The following is a 15,932-nucleotide window of genomic DNA, read 5'->3' on the forward strand; positions in this document are numbered from 1 at the left end:
TCCAAGTCAACATAAATTAATTGAGCTCAATCCAATCTTTGACGTTTTGGTCCTTAAAATTGAGTTTCTCCTTGTGAAACGTTTGCAACATGCAAACTTGCCAAATGACAATGGCGAAGTGAAAGAGAGGTATAGAAAACTTGGAGAGTAAAAGGGGACCACAGGGAATATACACAAAGATAGAGCACTAGATAGTGGACCTTGGAGAGTTACAAGTGATTAGGTTGCAATTTATAACAAGCACACTTACTCTTTTGAGTAACTTCATGAGTGCATGGTGACTAGGTTCTACTGCAACCTTTTGTGAACCAAGGCTTTCCATGTCATGCCTTCAATTCATTAGGAGTCGCCCACTTGGTAAAAATTGGTCACTAATCAGAGTAGTGGCTGGTTGGGTAGTTAACAACACCTCCTTGAAGCAAGTATGAACAAGTTTACCCTCTTCTTAAGGCACATGATTTTGAAAATGTTATTTTGTTTTGTATAGCTCTACTCAGTGAAACTCATACCTCAATGACAAGAGTTCTCGATCTCACCAAATTATCAGACTGGTGCGTGTGCCTTCCCCCTTGCTTGCTTAGAGCATTGTGTTGTCTATATCTTGTTGACTTTTGTTATTGGAATTGTAACCTTGCAGACAATTGAAAGTTCTGCCAGAGAATTCATGGGTAAAAGCAGCTCAACCACCTTAGCTGCTAGTGTGGTATGTTTAACATTTTAAGTTCTTCCTCTCACTCGACATAAAATGTTTAGATCATTTTACTATTATTTTTGTTTCTTTTCTCTGCAGAATTTTGTTGATTTGGCAGGGAGTGAGCGTGCATCTCAAGCATTATCAGCTGAGTCCAGATTGAAAGAAGGCTGTCATATAAATCGGAGTTTACTCACTCTTGGAACAGTTATTCGTAAACTTAGGTTGTCCCCTTCTTTCTTAGCCTATGGTGTCTACCTTCTTTATTCAGCTTCTAATATTGTTAGCAAACCTACATCTGGATTGTTTAATTCAACTGTAAGTCATATGGATGCCTGCCTCTTATTTTATTGTTGATTAATTAATCATATCTTCATTGTTTATGACTTCACAACCTGTCAGGCTACAAGGTTAACTTTGTATTTTCTATGCAAGAACTGACTAGCTTATTTTTTTTCTTTTCGCCACTATCAGATTGAAATTATTGATTTCATCATGGGCTCATAGCAGTAAAATAGCCTTTCTTTCAAAAAAGAGAAAAAGAGCATTAAGATAGCCTTCTTTTATTAATTATAAGATATTGAATTCCTTGTATAGGGTTGAATATTAGTTAATGTTAACTTTACCAGTAAATAAAAATTTGGGTGAAGAAGCAAGACAGATATTCATATTATGTACCTTGTGTTCTGACTAATTAGAAAGAGCTTTTCACTGTATAATTATCTGATGGGCTACACTTTCTATGAAGTTGTTCAAATGTAAAATTCAGTAGTTTCTATTGGCTGACATCATGTGCTTGGATTCAATAAAGGAAGACAAGGACACATCAATTACAGAGATTCTAAGTTGACGCGCATACTGCAGCCTTCCTTAGGTGGCAATTCTAGAACATCCATCATTTGCACTTTGAGCCCTGCGCGGAGCCATGTTGAGCAAACTAGAAACACTCTTCTTTTTGCTTGTTGTGCAAAACAAGTGACTACTAAAGCACAGGTTAATGTAGTGATGTCTGATAAGGTATTGGTCAAGCAGCTGCAAAAAGAGGTAGCCAGATTAGAGAGTGAGTTGAGAACTCCTTGTCCTCCTTCCACCAATTGTGATTGTGCAGCAATGTTGAGAAAGAAAAATCTCCAGATACAAAAGGTCATAATTTGCTCTCTCTCTCTTTTTTTAATTCATATGATATTTCACTTTATGTTGATTGTGGACATATCTAGACGTGGGACTTTGAAGATATTGATTTAGAACTTTTGGTGCATTAACCTCCATTTTCTGGTTAATTGTCCATTTGTCTTGATGAACAATACTTGTGTCATAATATCTAAAATTGGTTTCACCATTTTCTTAGATTTTGTATCATACCTAAAGTTGTATGATTGGTGCTTAGTGATACATCTTCCACCCTTGTGCATGTTACATTTTTGTTACTCCTTGGATGTTGATAATATGGGTTTCAATTATTCAGATGGAGAGGGAGATTAGGGAGCTTATTGAGCAACGTCATCTTGCTCAATCTCAGATTGAGGATTTGATGTGCATGGTTGGAAATGGTCAGAAATCTAGAAAAGTAATTTCTATCTCCTAATTAGTGAACTTATATAAGAAAATTATGCCTCTGAATTTGGTTTCCTCTCCTTATTATTCAATTTGGCATTAATAAATTGTGCTAATATGCAGGAAAGGATGGACACCTAGGAAGATGATGATTCAATATCAGAGTCATCAAGCACTTATCCTTTTGATTTACGCATTAGAGAATTCAACAATCCTCACTACAACAATGAAAATAGTGAAAGTAGTCCTGATAGTAAGTTTTTTCTTTTCTTCCCTTTGCCAGTAGTAAGTAGGCTGATAGAAGTTTATAGTTAATACCATTCAAGAGTAGAACCGCATCATATTTAGTCATTTGATAACTTTTTTTTGTACAGAACACCCGATGCTGCAAAGAAATTCAAAGTGTTGAATTGGAGGAATCAAGTAGAGATGACCTTGAATATGCTGATCCATCAGTAAGTAACAACGGGGTGTTGGCATTAACATTGTATGGAGAGGAAAATGTAATAAGCCAGGAGATACCGACCCCTGTGAATGAAGATAGGGAAGAGAAACAGAACCAATTAACATATGGTGTGTTGGAGCAGAGACTCGATGATTCACAATTGAGTAATGATTCTCCTATGACTATGTCAGAGACAGTGCCAAATTGTAGGAATCTTAAATTACTAAGGAGCTGGAGTTGTAGGGAATATTACACAAGTAGTTCTCCTGAGAAAGCGGGAGTAATGGAGAGGACTCCAGCCAGTAGTTTTGAAAAATGCTTCCCTGGAAGATTATGTCTTTCCTCTTGTGACTTATATTATCCTAAGAAAGCTGCCTAGTTGAGCTCATATTTTCACTATAGTTATTTGTCTTTCCTCTTGTGACTTATATTATCTTGTTTCTTCTCCCCTAAATGGCAGTATTGGATGTTAATTATTCAGGTTCCTCGACCTTTTACACTTGATGATGAATGAAGATTATGGAATGAAGAACATTATTATTTTTTTTAATTTGGACCTTGTAATTCTTGTTTAAGATCTTTATTTGGAACTTGATTAATTAGGACCTTGTAATGCTTGTGTTGATTCGTGTTTATGCGTTGGTGCGTTATTAACAATTTGATGCGTTATTAACAATTTGAATTTTCTTCCCGTACGAACAAAGAAATTAATATCATTTGAATTTTGTACGAGATAATTGTCCTTAAATTACATAATTATTTAATTTTAATATATTTTTTAAAATTATTGCAAGATTAGGTAATTAATTTTTTAAACAAGAATAAAGAATTACATATCATTCATCTTTTAATTTTGTAGTATTGTTTAATCCAATTTTTTTTGTGTTACTACAAGAATATTGTATAAGATTCAAAATTGTTTAGCATTAAAATTATTTTGATTATTTAACTATTAAATATTTAAAAAATTTATTTTTATATATTTTATAACATTAAATTTATTTTGAATATTTAACTATTTAAAAAATGACTCATGTTTATTTTCATTCAATATTAAAATTTTAATTTTTAAATAAATATTTGAAAATGAAAATTTGAATTTCATTGAAATTGAATTACTTTATCCAAACAAGGTAATTAAAATACAAGAAATTGAATTGCCTTATCCAAACAGAATATTTACAAAATGAAAGGAATTTAAATCAAGGCAATCAAAATGTTGTGAATTTGAATTTCCTAGAAATCTTTAAATTCCTCATCCAAACACATGGTAAATGTATATTTTGAAATTCCATAATATTTGTTTACCCTTTTTGAGCCTCATTAATTTTGAGTCAATTTACCTGAGTGGGTTGATGAGTGATGGCCAGCATGGGGTACCATAATCTATGTGATGGTTTGGAATTATGGTGTTGTATTCAGGAATTGGGATGAATTTGAAATATATATATATATATATATTGACCGCCTATTTTATGTGTGCTATTACTACTGATTTGAAGTACCATGTTTATATAGCAAAATTTACCATGTAGATCAATATCAAGGGTTATTCACATGTCAAAATTTCATAAAAGATTAATGGTAAATTTTATCATTTAATTTTTATTATTTTATGAATTTTATCACCTATATTTTACTTTTGCAAATTTTTCACCTAAGTTTTTTTTTACATTTTACTATTATTGTTGTTTCAAAAAAAAGTTAAAGATAAAATAAAATGTTGTTTTATTACCAACATGATGATAAAATGCACAAAAAATAAAAATTTGAATGGTAAAATTTGTAAAAAAACAAACTCGAAGGCTAAAATTTGTAAAATAATAAAAGTTGGACAGTAAAATTTACAATTAAGTTTTTCATAAACAACAATAGCAATTTGTAACACTTTCTTATGTATTAATCTCATGACATTCCTTTTATATAACCTCTCAAGGGTTATCTTGGCAGCAATATCATATTAACCATGTATCATTTACATACCCTTAAATGATTGAAATACAAGTAACATGATACATGGAATAAAAAGAAAATAAAAGTAACTTCAATGCAACCTCAAAAAATTCAACCTCATAAAATAAGAAATATGTTTCTACTTATTTGGTGCTTCAACACTTCATTGTCATTGTCAATCTCCTCCATATCAATTTGTTCAACACGAGTATGAGTGTGAATCTCTCCTTTGGTGAGAAGGTTTATTCGTTCCCACCAAAACCACCTAATATTGTGAGTGCAAACCCCAAACGTGTATCCTTCTAGGATAAGGTGTTGAGTAAAACACTTGTGCCCAAGTTGGAGGAAAAAAATCTTATTGCCCAAAATCTTTTCAGGATCAAATTTGAAGATGGAAATTGATCAAAGTCATGTTGTTTTATAGATGAGACTGTCATGCAAATGTTTAGGGCCCATGGTTGGATGCAATCATTGTAAAGTTGTTGGGAAAATCTATGGGATATGTGCCAATGAAGGAATCACTGAAAAGTGTGTGGAATTGGCCATGGTTTCTTTTTGGTCAAGTTTGATCTGTCGGAGGATAGGGAGAATATTATTTCTAGAGGATTATGGTCTGTGGATAATGTTTGATCGTTACTTGGCAGTGAGAGAATTGTTCTCAATTTTGTTGTTGTTGAGGTTGGTATTGATAAAACCTTGGTATGGATTTGCTTTCCAAGCCTTGGGATGAGTACTATGATAAGAGCGTTCTTTTAGCACTAGCGACAGCGGTTGGAAGATCGGTTAAAGTTGATATGATGACACTAAATACATCAAGTGGAATGTTCGCGCGCGTGTGTGTAGACGTCGAGTTGCACCAACCAATGGTTGGCAAGTGTGGTTCAAAAACTCATGGTTTAAAGTTGAGTATGATGGTTTGCACCTCTTATGTGTAATCTATGGAAATTATGGCCATTTAGCTCATGAGTGCCCAGAGAGGACAACAATGGAAGCCCCTGGTGATATAGCCTAAACAATGGTGATGGTTGTTGTGTCCAACGACAACAAAAGGAAGCTGGGCTAGAAAAATCCTAATGCATAAATTAGTGACATTAATGACATAGAGAAGGGACTTCGTGGTGATTGGCTAATAATTATAAAGCATAAAAGGGGGTTGAAATTTGAGGGTAATGATGGGTGTAGAAATAAAAACAATTGGGTATGGAATATAAGTCATAATGAGGGGGAAAATAAGTATGCGATATTACATGATAACAAGGAAGATATTTGAGGAGAGATAACTAGGGAGAATGAAGTTGCACGGGGGGCTATAAAATAGAAGATTTGGAGGATATTGTTGTTGGAAATAATCAAAATAATGAGAACTATATGGTGGGTCCCTTTCCAAGTAAATTGGAGAGAAAAAAAGAATAAGCAATTATTGGAGGAAGAGAAGGTTGCAATGTTGAAGGCTAGACTTGTTGTCATGTCAATCTTGAAAATGGTCTTTGAAAAAAAAAATGTTAACGTTAAAGCTGGGGGAAAAATTTACTTATTGAGTGATGCTATTGACTACCAAAATCCACAGGTTGAAGATCTGGTCATGGGTGATGGGTTAGATAATGTGATGGAGAGTGAAAGTTTGTGTGGAGAGGTTACACTTTAGGAGGAGCCACCAAACATAAATCTCTCTAATAAGGAAGGGACTTTGAATTCAAATTTGGAGAATATTGTGCCTAAGTTAAATCAAACCAAGTCACTAGAGTTAATGATGATGTTATGAAGAGTGGTCGATTGGACCCTACTATATGTTGAGTTGTTGAGGTTATAGTGTCCCTTTTTCTCTCTACATATAGTTATCATGATTTGTTTCAATGATTTCAATATTTTAGCTTGAATGTGGGAGGGGTGCTAGGGAGGAGAAATCAATTCCACTTGAAAGAGATTGCTCTGATGAACAACATTGACTTGCCAAAATTTTTATGACTATAATTTGATTAATTTGGACAATGTCAGGGCTTGCTTCACTTGGCATAGGAACATGGTTGGTATGAACTCCATTCACAAAGGGCTTCATAGGGCCCTTTATGATAGTTCCTCTAGATTAACCTTCCCTAAGGAAATGATTGAAGTCCTTCAGAGAGCTAACTTTGATCATAATCCCCTTCTACTTCATTATTATGGATTTCCCCAATCTCGTGGGGAGAGGCCATTTAGATTTATTATCGCTTGGTGCACCCATGGGGACTATCAACATGTTGTTTGTAATGCTTGGCACATATATGTGGATCATGTATTAACCTCTTTGGACCATGTGATGGGAGACTTTATTATTTTCAATAAAGATACGTTTGGTAGCATTTATCGCTGTAAAAGAGAGCTCCAAGTTAGAATTAAAGGCTTGGAATGCTTTTTAGAATTTGTAGACTATGTGAGGTACTGGAATCTGTATCAAGAATTATCGAGAGAGTATGATCTAGTTATCTTTGAAGAGGAATATGTGGTTCTAAGAATCATGAGAGCATTGGATTAAATTTGGCAATAAGAACACAAGTGTCTTCCATACCTAAAAAATTATTCTATGCAAAAGGAATAAGAATCGTGGCTTGTTCTTTTTCTCTAGAGATTGGTGCATTGATGATGATACTCTTCATAAAGAAGCATGGGCTATCTTTAGCTCCCTTTTTAGTGATACTGAGTGGATTCAGTCTATGTGTAGTTTGAATTCCATGGCCTTTCTGAATGATGAAGTGGTGCAAGCCCTTCTTTTTCCAATTTCCAAGTAGGAAGTGTGTAAGGCACTCATAAGCATGAAATCCTATAAGTCCCCAAACCTTGATAGGTTTTAACCCATCTTCTACAAGATGTATTGGGAGATTATTGGTGATGATGTTTGGAAGTTTGTTAGGGATGCTTTTGTGAAAGGTATGTTCAATCCCAAAGCAATTGAGATTTTAATTGTGCTTATCCCTAAGATTGACAATGCCAAGCGTATGAAATATTTCATACCTATAAGTTGTTGTAATGTTATTCATAAGTTGATTACCAAAGTGCTTGTGAATAGACTATTGCATTTTTCTAGATGATTTGGTCAATCCCATGCAGAGAAGCTTCATCCCTAGGAAGGGCACCACTGATAATGGCATTATCCTTTAGGAGATAATTCATTATATGTCCAAGTCTTGAAAAGAGAAAGGTGATGTGGTTTTCAAATTGGATCTTAATAAAGGCTATGATCAGGTTGATTAGATGTTTCTCCAATGGGTTCTCATTGATTTTGGCTTCCCTTGTATTGTGAGCTTAATCATGCATGTCATCTCCTACTCATCCAGACCTTCTTGTGAAATGGCAAGCGCTCTAATTTCATTATTCCTAGGAGAGGTTTGCATTAATGGGATCCCCTTTCCCCTTACCTATTTGTTATGTGTATGGAGCGTTTGGGGTACATGATTAAGGATGCTGTGGATAAAGGTGATTGGGAGCCTATCACGTTGAGTAGGAATGGTCCTAAGCTCTCCCACCTATTCTTTGTTGATGATGCGTTCCTTTTCACTAAAGCAAAGCTTTCTCAGATGCGTGTAATGCCTAAAATTTTACATTAATTTTGTGTAGCTTTGGCTCTCAAGGTCAGCCTTGAGAAATCTAAAGCCTTTGCTTCCAATAGGGTTCCTAGAAGAAAGTAGATCAAGCTCTCCAATGTCTCTTTTATTTGTTTCTCTAGCAACATTGGGATATATCTTGGCTTAAATATTGTTCATGGTCGGGTTACCATGAACCATTTTGATCCTTTATTGGATAAAAATCAAAGTGTCTTGCTTCTTGGAAAGGCCATCTATTGGGGAGGGCTAGTCATGTGGTGTTGGCTAATTATATGCTTTCTTCTATCACTACTTATACCATGCATATGAAATGGGTGCATCAATGAGTCTACCAAACTCTTGACAAGATGACAAGGAGATTTATTTGGAGTGGTAGCATGGAGCGTAAGGTTCATCTTGTCAACTGGAAAGTGATCACTAGGAAAAGGAAACAAGGAGGTAAGGGTGTTTGTATTGCTTGCTTCTAGATGTTTCCCTCCTTGGAAAATTCATTTGGTACTTGTATCACATCTTCAATAAGTTTTGGGTTCAACTTGTCTTTGCCAAGTACCCTTAGGATTAGTTTGAGGATCTCTTCTCTTACAAAGGTTCGTATATTATGATGTCTCTCTCTCTTACGCTTTTGGTAGGGATGATAGTAGTTTCTAGTATGATTCTTCGATGGGTAATTCACCTTTGGCCATCAAGTTGAGTATATTGATATTCGTGATGTTGAAGTGAAGGTTGGAGATGTTTATACATCTAATAAGTGGGATTTTAGCAACCTTTATATTGAAATCTTGTCTGGTACCAAAGATTATTTAGCAAGAATGAGGTTGATCCTACATTATGCAAGTTCGGATTTGATTGTGTGGTTTGGAGACATCTTAGGTGAGTACATAGCTAGTTTAGGTTATCATTGGTTGCTTAACCAACCCTCATGTGATATATCAAACTCATGTACTTGGGATTGACACCTTTTTTTTCAAAAAAACATGAAAAATCTTCATTTGGTAGCTTGGCCATCAAGTTGTTCCCTCTAGGAGCTTCCTCCATACAGGTGCACCATCAATGATGACCTTTGCCCTTGTTATGGAATTATGAATGAAGATGTTGGTCATATCCTTTGGTAGTGTGGTATGCTCATAATGTTTGGAATTTCTTTCATACCACCTTACCCCCCGTGGATGCCATGGTCTCTAACTAGTTTGAGTGGGTGCAACAACACATATGTGTGGTGGGGATCGTGTTCCCTATTATGATTTGGGAAATTTTGAAGACTCGGAATGAGGCTACATTCCAAAATCGCATCCTTACACTATCGTCTCTCACGTTAGTACGTTCGTGCAAAGTATCCAACGGGCTTTTCGCTTAAACAGAGACTTATCAGGGCCTGCCATTAGACATAAGTGAGCATTTTATGTGAGAAGTAGTGCTAGTCAAGTGATGCTTCATATTGATGGGAGTTGCATTTTGAATCCAGGGTTTGCTGGTTATAAAGGGCTGGTGAGGAACTCCAATGACATATTCATGTATGGCTTTTTCGATGATATTGGGGTGCAGGTATTCTGAAAGCGGAGCTTATGGCTATGCTTGAAGGCTTGAAAATGGTATAGGACATGCATTGTGACAATGGCTATTTGATTCCATAAATGTTGTTAATATGGTCAAGGAGGGTCTTCCTAATTGCCATCAGTATGCTTCCATTGTTCTCAGCATAAGAGATTTCTTAAGGGAAGATTGATGTTGGAGTTTAGACACTCGTTGTGTGAGGGTAACTCTGACACAAATTTCTTGGCCAAAAAGGGACCAAATTCTGGAGTATGGTTTACGGAGGTGGAGAACTTTCCCATAAATTTGCATCAGTATCTACTAGCTAATGCTTTGAACATTCCCTTATTGCGTTTGTAGTTTGTTGGTTTTGTTTTTCCCTTTTTTAGCTCCCATTGCCATTTTTTTCAGCTTGATTTTTAATATAATTTTTCTTAGTTGCATTTTTGGTTTCTTAGGTATTGTATTTTGCTATTTTACTTTCCCGGGTTTCAATTGTGCCAATTAGGTCTTTAAGATATTATAATTGTTTGATTTTAGTCCCCAAATAGCCATTATGATATTTGTTGAAACTAGATCCACACTTTATTGAATTCTCTTGATGAAGTCTAGATTGATATTTCATTTTGATATAATGTGATAATTGTTATACATACTTAGTTTGTACATTTAAATTACATAGCAATTATCTAATTTCTTCTATTTTAATGCTTCTTTTGACTTAAAAAGGTAAGAATTTAGCTTTTTCTGGGTTTTTAACTCGAGAATGATAAAGTTAGTGAATTTACAGTGTTTTGGTTCTACTTTTTGTAGACTTTTGACTTAACAATAGAGATTTAGAAAGATGTTGAAGAATTAGAGCAAGTCGCCAATGCACACTCAGCATGTGAAGCAAAGCTGGAAGCCAGTTGTATCGAGCATGGGCGTTAAGCGCACGCTTGGAGGCTTAGCACGTGATCACTTAAGACAATTGTACTTTGCATGTGCACCCAGCGTGCACATGCAGACTTAGCGCATAGTCATTTTTGAAAAGCATGAATGTGCAACGTTTTGAAGATCATAAAAGGGTGACACTGTGCTTTTGGAGAAGGTTGGTTAGCAAGGTATGAAATAGATCAAAACACTCATTTGGGAGCTCTTTTTCTTCCATTTGCTTTGTTCCATCTTTTGTTTTTGAGCCTCTCATGACTATGAGGGGATAAATTACCTATTGTTAGAGATTTGGATATCAAACAATCTTTGATATAATGATCTTTACTATTTGTTTAATGTTATTTCAACATAATTTCTTCCTTTCTAAGTTTATTGCCTTGTTTATGGTTTGATCATCCTTTCACATGTATGTCATAGGGTTTAATCATTGGGAAATGTTTATACCCTAAGAACTTAAAGGAGTTTCTAGGTAACCTATGTCTAAGGATAGAATAGTATTATTTAGCCTTATTTATGCATCTTTATTCTTAGCGCAAATTACTAGGTTTAGATCTTAAGATATTAGGAGTGAAATTAGGTGGTTTAGACTCTTTCACATGAGGAATCATGGTTAGAGTAGTTTAGTTGATGAAGGTAATAGTTGAAATAACTTTAAATGATGAAAAATCCTTAACACTGTATCAAGAATAATTTTAGTAGGCCAAGCACTCGACATTTCCCCAAATATTTGCACTAAATACCATTTTCCACCTCCAAATGTTTGTTTTCTTGTCTCTTGTATCTTGCTCTGCTTTCTATCCATTATGGTTGAAGTTTACATTTCGACACTATCACTTTGAAAAATATTTAGTTTTAGTCCTTCATTCGCTTAAAATTCAATATATACAACTCTTGATACAATCAAAGTCTTCGTGGATTCAACACTTGGTCTTATGGTTTTAATAATACTTTGAGAAATTGGTACACTTGTTTAGGAGTTAACATAGTACAACTTCATCTCTTCTTAACACTTCTTCACAGCTTCATGCATTTTGAAGTTTGACTACTTCAGAAAGACTTTAGTAAAAGTTTATTGCTGGTGTTTTAGTGTTCTATCCATGGTTAGACTAAGTTGTTTTCTTTAGTCTTTCAATCTAATTCTTCCCATGAACAACTTTATCTTCCAATAATTATGCATCTTCTGATGCAGTTAGTTCTTCCTTTCTGAAGCGCACACAAGATAGTAATTTTTGCAAAGTGAAGGACTATTCAGACTTTAGTCTTGTGATTTTGTTTAAGTGATTCAATCTGAGTCTTTTTGAACTATTATGATGTTCAAAAACTCAAACTCTGCATAGCTTCATTCTGAACCATGATGTTCTTCATGTAGTCTTTGATGAATATTTTATGTGAGGCCTTGTTGTCAGTATTTTTCCAAGAATTAAGTACTTAGAGGGAAGCAAAATTTATCATTTTGATGGGCTTTAAGAATTCTTCCGAATTCTCAGTTCTGATAGAAATTCTCTAAACTTTTATGAGCATCACTTTGAGTGCCTTGGAATGAAAGAACATCTTTGCTTCTCAAATTAATAAACATTGAAACACTTAATTAGAATGTTAACCATCACTTAATTTCATCATCCTTTCAATTTGCATTGCTAATGGTTTGTCATAATTAAAACCAGGGGTATGAATTCAACAGTATCAACTTTGTGGCAGAGGCTAAGACTTTACCACAATAATCCCTACAAGCCATGCCCATCCCAACACCAATCTCTTGTCTTGTATCAACATTAAAATTGATTTTAGCCAACCATTCCATGTTCTGTGGGGATCACAAGGTCAAGTGTAGCTCTAAAGATGCCTTGTGTTATCTTCTTTATCCCAAAAAATTTCCAAAAATGAGCATTGAATGACCTAATGGAGAGGGGTTTGCTTTTTCTCAAAAACCCAGTCGTTTCTCTTCCTCCAAATCGATCAAAGAAGACCAAACACTTGTTAGGTTGAAGTCTCATCTTTTGTTCTCAACCACTCTAAGAGCCATTGATTGGAGGATATGGATGGCTGTATAATTCTCACACCCAACTGGTTCCCAAACCACTCCCTTTTATAACACCCTAATCAAATCACACAAGAATGAAAGGGATCTAGAGACTGTGTAGGTATGAGACTGTATAGTTGAGGATGGCTTAAAGGAATTAATTGGCACTACCTATACCAACAAGATGCATATACTTTTAGGTAGTCCATCATTTAAGAATTTCATAGTTAAGCGTGTCTAGCTTGAAATAGTTATAAGATGGGTAGTCTTCTGGGAAGTTTCTTGGAAAGTGTGTAAGGACAAAACTCGCTGAAAAATTGTGTTGGTTTGCAGGATTAACCATTGATCATGGAAGCAAATAAAGTTGATTTTCAAGGTCTTGAAAAGGGCTACCTACAAAGGATTTTAACCGGTGGAGGGTGGTAAAATGACGTCAATGGGTTTTATTTACAAACTTTTTACCAAAAGGGGTCCCTTTTCAAACATATTTCAGAGGGGGTCTTTTATTTTAGGGGTTTCGTTATTAAGATTGGTGAAACATGCATATCGCCAACTCCAACTGCGAAACATCCTGCAACATCACTGTTCACGCACAGAAAAATCAAAAAGCATTCACGGGCATGTGGGTTTCGCCACCACCATTGGCGAAACCCACTGTGCATGCAAGCACCGTTCATCCCATCCATCACATGGCCATGCATGCATCCATCCCCCATAGGTTCCACCAGTAGAACTAGCGAAATAGGCATGGTTGATTTTTTATTTTAATGAAAAAAAAATTAGACGGAAAAAATTAAATACAATTGTAAGATTGTAGTTAAATTAGGGATGATTCATTTTAATGGAAAAAAATTAGGCATGGTTGATTTTAATGGAAAAAATTTAAACGGAAAAAATTAAATACGATTGTAATTGATTGTATTAAATTAGGGATGGTTGATTTTAATGGAAAAAATTAGGCATGATTGATTTTAACGAAAAAAAATTAGACGGAAAAAATTAAATACAATTGTAATTGATTGTAGTTAAATTAGGGATGATTGATTTTAACGAAAAAATTAGGCATGGCTGATTTTAACAAAAAAAAAATTAGACGGAAAAAATTAAATACGATTGTAATTGATTGTGGTTAAATTAGGGATGATTGATTTTAACGAAAAAAAAATTAGGCATGGTTGATTTTAACAGAAAAAAATTAGACGGAAAAAATTAAATACGATTGTAATTGATTGTGGTTGAATTAGAGATGATTGATTTTAACGAAAAAAAATTAGGCATGGTTGATTTTAACGGAAAAAAATTTAACGGAAAAAATTAAATACGATTGTAATTGATTGTAGTTAAATTAGGGATGATTGATTTTAACAGAAAAAAATTAGACATGTTGATTTTAACGGGGAAAAGTTAAATATGATTGTAATTGATTGTAGTTAAATCAGGGATGATTGATTTTAACGGAAAAAAATTAAATACGATTGTAATTGATGATTGATGTAATATATTTTTAACTTTATTTTGATTGTTTTTTTAAAATTGATATGATTTGTTATAATGGGAAACAATATTTAATTACATCTTACCCTTATTTCATCAGTCATAATGGCGAAACCCAACCCCTACCCTATTTCGCCAGCCACCATGGCGAAACATACTGGATACGCTAGTCCCATTGGTGAAACCCATGCTAGATGATGGGCATGGTATACATTGGTGAAGGGGGATGACGTGGATGAATGATGGTGGGACAATGCATGTGTGTTTCGCCAATGGTAATGGTGAAACCCACATGCACACATGAATTTTAAGCTGACATGTACAGGTTCGTTTTCGTAGATGTAAATGGCGATATAGCTGTTTCGCCATTCCTTTTGGTGGAACCCTTACAAAACAGACCCCCTCCAAAATATGTTTAAAAAGGGACCCCTTTTGATAAAAAGTTTGTAAATAAAACCCATTAATGTCATTTTGCCGGTGGAGGGTTCTGACCAACAAGGATAATGTGTGAAGTGCCATTGCGTGAAGTGTCGTAGTGTGAGAGCCGTCGAAAAGTTGAAAATCAGGGATGTAACACCTTTAACATCATTGCTCCTCCAAAAAGAGATGTCCAACAGTTTCTTCCTCCTCTCCACAACATGGACAAATGGGATCTATAGTGTTAATTTTCCTTTTTAAGTTTGATTTATCAAGTAAGATGTTGCATCATGCTCTCTACACCATGTGTTTTGCATTTATGGGCCACATTCACTTCCCAAATTTGCTTCCAGAGAGCATCACATGAGACCCTAAAGGATGCATCAAATTTGCCGATCTGACCAAGTAGTTCCCATCCTTCAACAAACACCACGAGACTCAGTCGCAGTCAAGGAAGATGCACATGGGGATTTTGAGAATAGCATCTGGTGTTTAGTTTGTGAAGATGTATCTACTTCATCAATACTCACTGGATTCTCGTTGACCCCTTTTCTACCCAAGTTCCTCTACTAACAGAGGTGTCTTTTTGAACACCCCCATTTTTACTTCCTTTTTAATCCTTGTAATCATCGTCTTATTAGAACTTGAAGATTGTAACCAGGTCCCATAGGCCTTACCCTCATCTCCCTCTATCGTTTCTTCTCTGTTATGTTCATCGCACTCCCTTATGACATGGTCTAGCCCACCACAAGCAAAGCAAAAATTGGCTAGGCATTCATATTGGAAGAAAAAATTTTATGCCAACTTGTCCCCTAACTTCACCATCATACCCTTCCTCGGAGGTTTCCTCACATCTATAGACACTTTGATGCACATCCTTCTGCCAAAACAAATCTCACCTCCACCATCCCATTTGGCATAAGTGCCCACTAAGTTCCTTATAAACTTGGCCACCTTTTCCGTTCTTGCCCCTATCGGTAAATCATGATTTGGACCCAGAAAAGGTAGGATGACAAGGTCACCTAATTTGGGTTTCAATCTCTTTTCATCTCTTCCAATAGTATCAAGTGTTGATCAAAATTCCATGAACTAGCCTTTAGGGTTTGTATCATATCCTTCCTATAAAAAAAACTAAAAGCAAATGAATTCCTTATCCCCTCTCCATTCTTAGCTTCCACACTTGAGCCATGGTTGATTTGAAAGGCCTTTGCATTCCATTAGTGAGGACCCTTCCAACAAGCCAGGCTTCTAATTCCTCTCAGGGCAGACCTATCTCCTTTATAGTTATTTGGACCATAGCCTTTTCCTCTCCTTTAA

At 35.2% G+C, this 15,932-nt stretch overlaps 1 pseudogene; it reads left to right on the plus strand.

Moving 5' to 3' along the window:
* The first annotated feature begins 506 nt into the window (after window positions 1-506).
* On the plus strand, window positions 507-2,588 carry LOC114368298 (annotated as a pseudogene).
* The last annotated feature ends 13,344 nt before the right edge of the window (window positions 2,589-15,932 follow it).

This window comes from Glycine soja, chromosome 9, assembly GCF_004193775.1.
Source record: "Glycine soja cultivar W05 chromosome 9, ASM419377v2, whole genome shotgun sequence".
NCBI classification, from domain to species: domain Eukaryota; kingdom Viridiplantae; phylum Streptophyta; class Magnoliopsida; order Fabales; family Fabaceae; genus Glycine; species Glycine soja.